The 9,604-nt window shown below is 48.2% G+C and overlaps 1 long non-coding RNA gene across 1 annotated transcript in view; it reads right to left on the bottom strand.

Annotated features, from left to right (window-relative positions):
- The window catches only part of LOC144696363 (uncharacterized), a 30,806-nt gene extending 22,567 nt beyond the window's left edge, over positions 1–8,239 (bottom strand). The window contains exon 1 of the long non-coding RNA XR_013580155.1: positions 8,174–8,239. This is a non-coding gene — a long non-coding RNA (uncharacterized LOC144696363). The remainder of the gene's footprint in view (positions 1–8,173) is intronic.
- Between the last annotated feature and the right edge of the window lie 1,365 nt (positions 8,240–9,604).

Consider the following 9,604-nt stretch of genomic DNA (forward strand, 5'->3'; position numbering starts at 1 on the left):
CCCAACAACTCATAAAACTGAATGGATTTGGAAAACTTCACATTGACTATTTGCCAACAATCTGTTTTTTATGTGCATAGTCTGTATTTTTCCATTAATCAGAGGTAATGTTTTCTTTCAGCCAGCAGAAATTTAAAACTGTTATTTGTGTCTGACAACTCAATGTGAAGAGATACAGATAGGAAGATCATTTTGTACAGACCTTAGAAAAGATGTAAAAGTTCTCTGATCTTTTTAATATAGCCTCTAAATTCATTTATTGCAAGAGTTAACACCCTGACATTAATCAAACATTATAGACAGCGATAGCTTGCTATGGGGTTAGCTGTGATTAGTTGAGCCTTGAAAAAGGCCTCAGTGTGCCCAATCACTTGTAATGGTTGAAATCTGTTCTGAGTGGCCAGAGAAGAAAAATAAACTATGTTTGGGAAACAAATTCCCTCATTTTTTCCATCAGGTTTTGTATTATCATAAATACTTACCAGTTTACAGGTAACTATATTAAAATTAGACTGCAATGACATTTCGATGTCCAGGCAATTTCTGGATGTTTGCCCAGGCTTGGTATTTAGTCATCTACCTACACTATATGCCGTATATGGAAGTGTTTTCAAGGACCTTTGCCTTAAGATTTATAACAGCATTTTAAGGCTATTTCTGAAGCTTTTTCCATTTAGTTAGCCAGACTGAGCATTCAGAATGTTATGAAAGATTGGTTTCCAAATGGGAATCTTCCTTTACTTAATTTTTTGGGCCAGCCTGCTCCAGAGGCAGAAAGTGCCCACCTTTACAGGTTGAAATGTACATACTCGGTAATAACCATGGAAATTGAATGCATGGGGTCTGACGTGGCAGATAACCAGATGTAGAGTTGTAGCTCTGCTGCCAGAATGTCAGCAGCTAATGCATTAATAATTCTGGCAGTGCCAATGGCAGTAATGATTGATGAGACCTCACGTTATTTTTTCAGCTTTTTCTATGCAGTAGTGTTGTCTAACGAGCATGGTGCATTGGCAGAGCAAACAGCACCACTACTAATACAAACTACACCACCTCTATTTCATTAACCATTAAACAGAGAGTTGAATAGTGTGCCTCTCCACCATTTGGCTACAGACTTTGTTTCCTGCCTGCATATTTGGTGTCTTACTCACTTGGTTTTCCAGCTATTTCTGTTATTTACCAGACTTTGTAGAGGCTGAGATATATGAACAAATATGGGAAGCTTTTGTAAAAGCTATCAACATTTTTAAATCTGTAAGTGACCAATGACTTTTAAGTTTCTGAATTCACTTTAATTTACCCATTGTCTTCTTTTGATTTTCCCTTGCCCCATCACCCAGAAAGCTCCCAATAGCAGGTCCAAAATGGACAGGGTACTCTCCCACACCAAGCACCTGAAGCCGATCTCATTAAATTAGGTCCGGTTAGCATATTAATGGTTGAGTGGCTGCAACAAACCCACAGTCAGATTGATGCTGATTGGAAATCTACTCTACTATATCTCCTTTCTAACTGTGCTTAAATGTACCCACAAGGTGAGTCAAACAAGAAGCAACAATAATAAGAGTTCATGGCAATGGTGAGTGACTAGAAATGTCTGAAATAAGGGAGAAAGCATGGATTAAAAACAAAAGCCTAGATATTATGCCCACTGGTCAGGGCTCACTACAATGTTGTTTCATTCCCCCAGGACAGTGATGATTTATGCTATGGAATTTATGTGCCATGCTATGGAATCCTAAAATGACTTATCACTATGCGGTTGGTGGTGGGAAGAGGCCAATACTTTTTTTATTCTTTCACTGGATGTGGGTCTTGCTGGCTAGACCATCATTTAATTGCCCTTGAGAAGATGGTGGTCAGCCACCACTTTGAACTGCTGCAGGCCATGTGGTGTAGGTGTTAGGGAGGGAGTTCCAGGGTTTTCACCCAGTGACAATGAAGGAATGGCAATAAAGTTCCAAGTCAGGATGGTGTGTGACTTGGAGGGTAATTTGCAGGTAGTCGTGTTCCTATGCATCTGCTGCCTTGTCCTTCTAGGTGGTATAGGTTGTCGGTTTGTCGAAGGAGCCTTGGTGAGTTGCTGCAGTGCATCTTGGATATGATACACACTGTACGTCGATGGTGGAGGGAGTGAATGTTTAGAGTGGTGGATGGGGTGCCAATCAAGCGGGCTGCATTATCCTGGATAACGTTGTGTTTCTGGTCAATGGTAACCACCAGGATATTGATAGTGGGTTATTCAGCTATGGTAAAACCATTGAATGTCAGAGGAAGGTGGTTAGATTCTCTATTTTTGGAGATGGTCATTACCTGGCACTTTGGTGGCACAAACATTACTTGCCACTTTTCATCCCAAGCCTGAATGTTGCCCAGGTCCCGCTGCATATGGACATGGACTGCTTCAGTATCTGAGGAGTCATGAATGTTGCTGAACAATCATCAGCGAGCATTCCCACTTCTGACCTTATGATGGAAGGAAGGTCATTGATGAAGCAGCTGAAGATGGTTGGGCCGAGGACACTACCCTGAGGAACTCCTGTAGTGATGTCCTGAAGCTGAGATGGTTGACCTCCAACAACCACAGCCATTTTCCTTTGTGCTAGGTATGACTCCAACCAGTGGGGAGTCTTCCCCATGATTCCCATTGACTCCAGTTTTGCTCGGGCTCCTTGATGTCACAATCTGAATGAAGACTTCAGTATCATATTGCTGTTCCCTTCTCATATGAAAAAACAATGATCTCTCAGGGATTAGTGTTTCACTATCGGGCTGTGGGCTCACATACAAACCCTTTATGGTAAATATGCCTGTCATGATACAGGAAAGGCCGATGCAAGTACCCCTTCCTCCATAAGAAGCTCAAGTTCGGTGACAGTTTCCTGTCCTATCCTCTCCCTGTCAGCCTAATTTATCTCTTATTAAAAAGGAAAATTTGCAAAGCTAGAAATACACAGCAGCTAAATCAGCAATTTGTAAAGATAGAGGTCAGTTTATGATATTTTAGGTGCGTACCCCTCATCAGATAGTGCTCTGTGGGTTACAGGCTTTCTGCTCAGGAGGACTTGTAGGGAGGTTTTACCAGCAGCAGTGGGGGAGAAGCCCTTAACAGGCCATTAATTGGCCTCTTAAGAGCCTAAACTGGCCTAAGGGCAAATGGGCTACCCACCACCGCAGCTGGTAAAATACCATTAGAGGCATGAAGGTGACAGCACAGCAACCCCAACCATCCCACCCAATGTTACACCTGCACATCACCCCCATCCCCACGCCCCCTGTCTCCCAGCCTGCCCCTGGGTGGGGTGAGGGGTATACAAAATTCGAAAGCAATCGGCACAGCGCCGCGATTTCATGCTGGCACGCCAATTAACACCCACCCAGTGTGAAAGGTGGCTGGGGAAGCTCCGAGAATGGGCAGAGGTGGGGGTGAGAGGGGATGATGTCTGCCTGGCCCAATGGTGACCCGGCGGCTGATTCAAAAGAGGCCGAAGGCAGCCCCTGGAAGGCTGCCATAGAAGGACATTGAAGTCTCGATGGATTCCATTGCGGTTGGACACGGCAGCCGGGAGGGCAGGTCGGCGGGGCAGTCGACCCCGCGTTTCTTGGCTGAGTGCCTCACAGCCCTCCTGGAGGAGGTGGCAGCCAGGAGGGAAACACTTGTCCCCAGATACGGGAGGAGGAGGCCCCCCCCACCTTACCAAGAAGGCCTGGGAGGAGGTGGCATCCAGGGTGAGCAGCCACGATGTGGTGAGGTGCACATGGGTCCAGTGCCCTAAGTGCTTCAATGATCTGCTGCGATCGGGAAGGATGAGTACCATGTTGGCATGGGTCAGTGTGCAGAGCAGTTATGGGCTGGCCATCCCCCCGTGGACCTCAGGGGTGTTAGAGTGTGAGTGGCAACTGTCAATGAGACCAGAGCAGGCCAAGGGGGTGAGTCCAGGCTGCTTGGACTGAGTGCCTTGCGGCTCCAGGGTCACGAATCGGCTGAGCCCTGCTAGGTATTCCTCAGCTGGTGTTGGCCAGGCTCCAATGGTGAAGCAGGTACAGAGTAAACTGATCAATGCTCCTCTATCCTTTCAGGAGAAGACATCCCATAACAATATTGAGAGGTAGCGGGCTGGCGGGGGACCCCCACACCTCCTAATCCTACTGCGCTATGAGCAGGAGGCACTGGGCACTGGAGCTCGAGAGGCGGCTTGCGGCTCGGTTAACCGGCCAGACGAAGGTAAGAGTGCAGTTCACTGAGGTGATAACATCAGCTATTGCAACCATTGTAGTGTAGCCTCTATATTGATGTGAGCCTCGAAACTGGAATCCCCATTGATAATGGAAAGACGAGGGCACCATGATGCAGATATCTGTTATCTCACCAGGGTGCCTGGCATGCACAGTGACAGTGTCATGACTTAAAATTAATGACATGTCCTTCTTCTGCCTTTTAGGCTCACCAGTAGGCAGTCGCAATGAGGAGCCTGAAGGCCCACCCCTGACCCCGGAGGACCATCATGCTCACCAGGCACCTGCGTCACACCCCCTCTGTCAAGCAGGCACCGGCGCAGATACCAGCACCTCAGTGGGCATAAGATCACCATCTAGAATCTCAGTGCACATTGACGAGGGCGCTCCACACTCGCTTGATGTGCAGGCAGAGAGTATCCAGGGCACCGGCAGTCGGAGGACTGCTGGGGACCAGGACAATGCTCAGCAAGAGGCTGACGATGGGCCTCTGGAGTTGTCCATGAGGCAGCAGATGCTGGATGTCCAGCAGGGTGTATGGGAGGATCTGATGGAGCTACATGAGGGAATGCCTTTGGTCTCCGTTTGGAAGGAGTCCCTGCAGAGACTGACCACTGTGTTGACCCTCATGGCCGAGTGCAATGCCTCTTCCATGGAGAGAGTGGTGACTGTCATGGAGAGGCTGCTTCAGGGACACAATCAGGGGTCCCTGGGGATGAAAGGGCACACACACATAACCACACACTGGCTATGACCTCAGCTGGTCTGTGTCAGTGTGGGAGATGGGTTGGGCACCCAGTATCCCAGCTAGGTGCCCGTCCATCAATGGTGAGCAGGGAGGTTCAAGGCGACCTCACGTTGGTGCATGAGCTGCCTGTCATCTCCGCGGGCTCCTCTCAGGACACTCCAGATGACAACAGCAGCTCCTCTGCCCCTCTGCCAGTGACCGTGGCATCTGATGAGGCTGCAGCAACTGGGGAGATGCCAGCTGTGGCACTGGTCACTCCCTCCCAGGTGGAGCCAGCACAGGCTCCATGGGCCAGAGGATAACTGCCAAGGTCATCGAGGCCAGCAAGACAGCAGAGTCAGCAGGCTGTCTCCAATGCCGGTGCCAGCGAGGGGGGAGCATCTAGACGTAGCACCCACAAACGTAAATGTAAAGCACCTTAAGCACAAGACGGCCTTATCACGGGTGAGATTAAGTTCCCCCATTTTGCTTTAACTTTTTTAATGGTGTGGTTAACAACAATGGCTTATGTTCATTTCAGCCAGGTTTCACATACATAATTAAACGAGATATTATTTTGTGCTATTAGCCTCTGTATGCTTCGTTTGTTCTGTAGGTGCAGGGAAGGCCATTATACAATGATGGACGTGTGTCTCCTGAAACTTTATTGCACAAGCACAGAGCGTATTATAGTGGCCAAGGAACTAGTCCTGTCAGAGATCGAGTATGGAGCCTGCAGCTCTGGCACGCAGTGATGGTTCTTATTAGGTAGGCTAGCTGAAGGAGTGTTGGATCAAAGCGTCCCGGGTGTCCCTGCCTCCCTGGATGTTGCCCAGGTCAGCATGCATGTCCTCAGCATTCTCCTCACCGTGCTCGTCCTCGGACTCACTACTGGACTCATCATCTGTGGCCTGCGCAGCTGCGTCAACAGCCTCTTCCTCTACTGGGTCCCCCCTTGTCAGTACCAGATTGTGCAGAGTGCAGCATGCAACCACTCTCAGTGACACCCTCTCTGGGGGGTATTGCAGTGTGCCCCCTGAATGGTCCAGGCATTGGAAGCGCACCTTGAGAAGACCTATGGTTCTCTCTACAATTGCCCTTGTGGAGGTATGACTCCTGTTGTAACGCTGCTCGGCCTCTATTTTTGGATGGCGGAGAGGCGTAATGAGTCACCTTTTGAGGGGATAGCCCTTGTCACCCAGCAGCCGTCCATCCAATCAGGCTGGAGCACTGAAGAGCCTCGGCACCCAGGAGTGCCTGAGGATGTAGGCATCATGGGAGCTGCCAGGGTATCTTGCACAGACTTGCTGAATCTGCATTTTGTGATCATACACTATCTGGATGTTCATAGAGTGAAATCTTTTCCTGTTGACAAAGGCGTCCGGCTCACCCACTGGCACCTTGATGGCCACATGTGTGCACTTGATGGTGCCCTGGACACGAGGGAACCCAGCAATCGCTGCAAAGCCTCTGGCTCACTCGACCTGGCTGGCCTTGTCCATACAGTAATGAATGAAAGTTAATACTCACCTGAACAGAGCGTCTGTCACCAGTTTGATGCAACTGTGGACAGCTGATTGGGACACTCCACAACAATCCTCACTGAGCCCTGGAAAGAGCCAGAGGCGTAGAAGTTGAGGGCCACTGTGATCTTCAGAGCCACTGGCATGGAGTGTCTTCCCACACAGTCAGAGCTGATCTCAGGCCTGATCCTCTGACAGATGGAGGTCACTGTCCCCCTTGAGAGACGGAGCCTCCTTCAGCACTGCACCTTGGACATACTGAGGTAGCTGCATCGCCACCTGTAAACCCTGGCAGCAGGATAGTGGTGTCTTCTGCGGCTCCTAATGCCTCGGACTACCTGCTGGCCCTGCGCTCCTTGTGCCTGCGCCTCTCCTCCCACAGGTTGCTCCCCTGGAAGCTGCATCGGGACTCCTGGCCTCCTCTCCCTTCTGCCCCTCTCTTCCTCCTCAGAGGAGGTGCCTCCAGCAGAGAACACAATCCCCGTTACCAGGGTTATGGAAGGCTGTCTGACACCTGGAAGGGCCCACAGAGCCTGAATCCTCCAGGGGCCTGGAAGGCACCAATGAGTCCTGAAATGAAGCCTAGAAATGCTCAGAATGCAGTTCTGAAGCAAGATGAAGCTGTCCAGTTCACAAAATCAACCAGCAGCACATGATCTCCAAAACTCCTCACAACTCATATTGACAATGCTGCTGACCCTCCTTATCCTGCCTGTGGATGAGCTTTTGCAAATTGTGGCCTGCCCGTCTGCCCGTTTCGCCCGTGTGATGGCCAAAAATTCGAACAGGCTATGTAAAGTCAGAGACAATTGGTGTGTGGAGGGTCTTAACTGGCCTCTTAATTAATGGCGGGTGCGCCTCCGTCTCCCTTGTGTGCCTGCCTAGCGAAATATCGTGAGAGCGCGTGTTGACGTTGGCACGCCCGGCCGAAGTCAACACGTATCATTTCACACTCGAGTGGGTCAGGCGCGTGCCCGCCTGCCTAGTGAAAAATTCTGCCCCATACAGATAATCTTAGCCAACTTCTTAATAAGACAGGCAAAGTTGTATGGGGAAGGGAAGCTGTTGGTATTTGGTTGCATATTTCCTTCTAGTTATATTTAAAACATGAATAAAGACTTCCACAGATTAGTGTCAGATTTCATTCTGATCTCAGTACATAACAGTGTACAACATTCTCAAAAACAGCTCCACACTGTGGCTAGAATGATAGTGGAAAGATATCTCAACCAAACTGATGAGCACATTTCAAGGCTCCGCTAAGCAGTGCATAAGGGGTTATTGTTCAGTGTGTTCTGCGGCTCCATCATGCAGGCAACAGAGCAAGTAACTAGTATCAAGCACTTACAGCAATAAAGCTAGTAAATCATTCATGGCCTTTAAAACTCAAAGTTCAAATGTTAGACCAAATTCCTGTGGCTAAAAACATCAAAAAGAGAAAATGATAAAAACACAAAGAAGGATGCTAAAACTAAGTTTGCAAATGTGCTTGTTCTATTTAAAAAATGAAGAGTGCTTTTAAGTTATTGCCAACTAATATTATAGAAACATTGACTGTAATAATCCAGGCAATGGACGTATTTGTGTATTCAACTTTTTCTGGAAAGTTTACTTGAATATCAATATTCACAAAACACCTAAAACCACATTCACAATGGCACATTTCGCCAAATTAATCCTGTACCTTTACTGTAGTGAACAGAGGGTTCCCCACGTGTTCCTTATCACATCCTTCTTGATGCTCAAAAAAAACCCCAAAATGACATTTCCAATTCTCTCACTTTTGTTGAGAGACAATGAGCTGCAGGATGTCATAGCTTGAACATACCATCCAAAATTGGATCGAAGGGGAATTTTCACATCACTAATTATTTATACCAAAAAATTCACTGGAAGTGCATCATTGCAAAATCATTATAATACAGTGGGCGGAATTTAATGCACCCTCTGAGGCGCATTTGGTGGCGGGGTGAGTGTTTGATTGAGTGGGAGGGTGTGGGGTAGGGACCCCATTGATTACCCAACTACATCCTCCATCTCCACTGCCCATCTCAGGACAGGCAGGGTGGAGGGTGACCTTCCCATCCAGAAGCCAATTGAGACCCTTAAGAAACCAATTAAGGGTCACTCAAGGGCCTCATCCCTCTGCCACTGGTATTTAACCGGTGGCAGGCAGGGGAATTGCCATCTGGGGAGGCTGCCCAGTGAACCCTATCAGGTTTGCCAGTGGCCTAACTGGAGGAATCCCTCATTCACAGGCACCTTGTGCCCGATCGAGGGATCCAGCATCAGGAAGGGGGTAGTTTGCTGAAAGCTACCCCCTGTCCTTGCTTCTATCACTCCTCCCCATACCTCAACTGTGAACCCCCTCCTGCAAACCCCATCCCTTCCTCACTCACTTCTATCTGGGGATCTTTGGCCAATCCCTGCTGCAGGCCTGAGTGCAGTACCTGCAGTGGTCACTGCTCCTCGGGCTGCTGCCTGTACTTGAGAGTTGCCAGACCCTGATTGGCTGGCAGCTCCCAAGGGCGGGATTTCCACCCTTCTCGGGGCTTAATTGAGCGGGAGGCCCAACACTGTCCAGGTAAGTGCCTCATTACCTGGTACTTGAGGTGTCAGCTGTGGCTCAGTTCATAGCACCCTCGCCTTTGAATCAGAAGGTTGTGGGTTCATGTCTCACTCCCAGAAACCAAGAACTGTGAATGTACTCGGAAGAGTTACATGCGATCTGTTGATAACTCGAAAGAGTTACCTGGTACTTGTATTGGGCCTCTCAGAAAGAAGCAATGCGGGGTTCCCACCAGTTCTCCAACTGTTGCAAGAGACTCCCATTGCACTCAATAAATTCTGCCCAGTTGCATTAATTCTGAATCAGCTCCTCCTCTATAGTATACTTAAAAGTGAATGGGTCAGCATCCATTATCTATATATAGTTAAGCAATCCAGATTTAGATTGTTACAGATATGCAACACATATTATACCTACGATAAAACTTGAATAAAATTTTTACACCTAGTATAATCAAAAATAAGGATATTTTAGACTATTTATTAGTGGAACTTCAGAAATATTTAGTTCTTATTTCAAATGCAAAAAAGCTACCACTTGCTTTGC

Source organism: Cetorhinus maximus, chromosome 22 (assembly GCF_964194155.1).
Source record: "Cetorhinus maximus chromosome 22, sCetMax3.hap1.1, whole genome shotgun sequence".
NCBI lineage: Eukaryota > Metazoa > Chordata > Chondrichthyes > Lamniformes > Cetorhinidae > Cetorhinus > Cetorhinus maximus.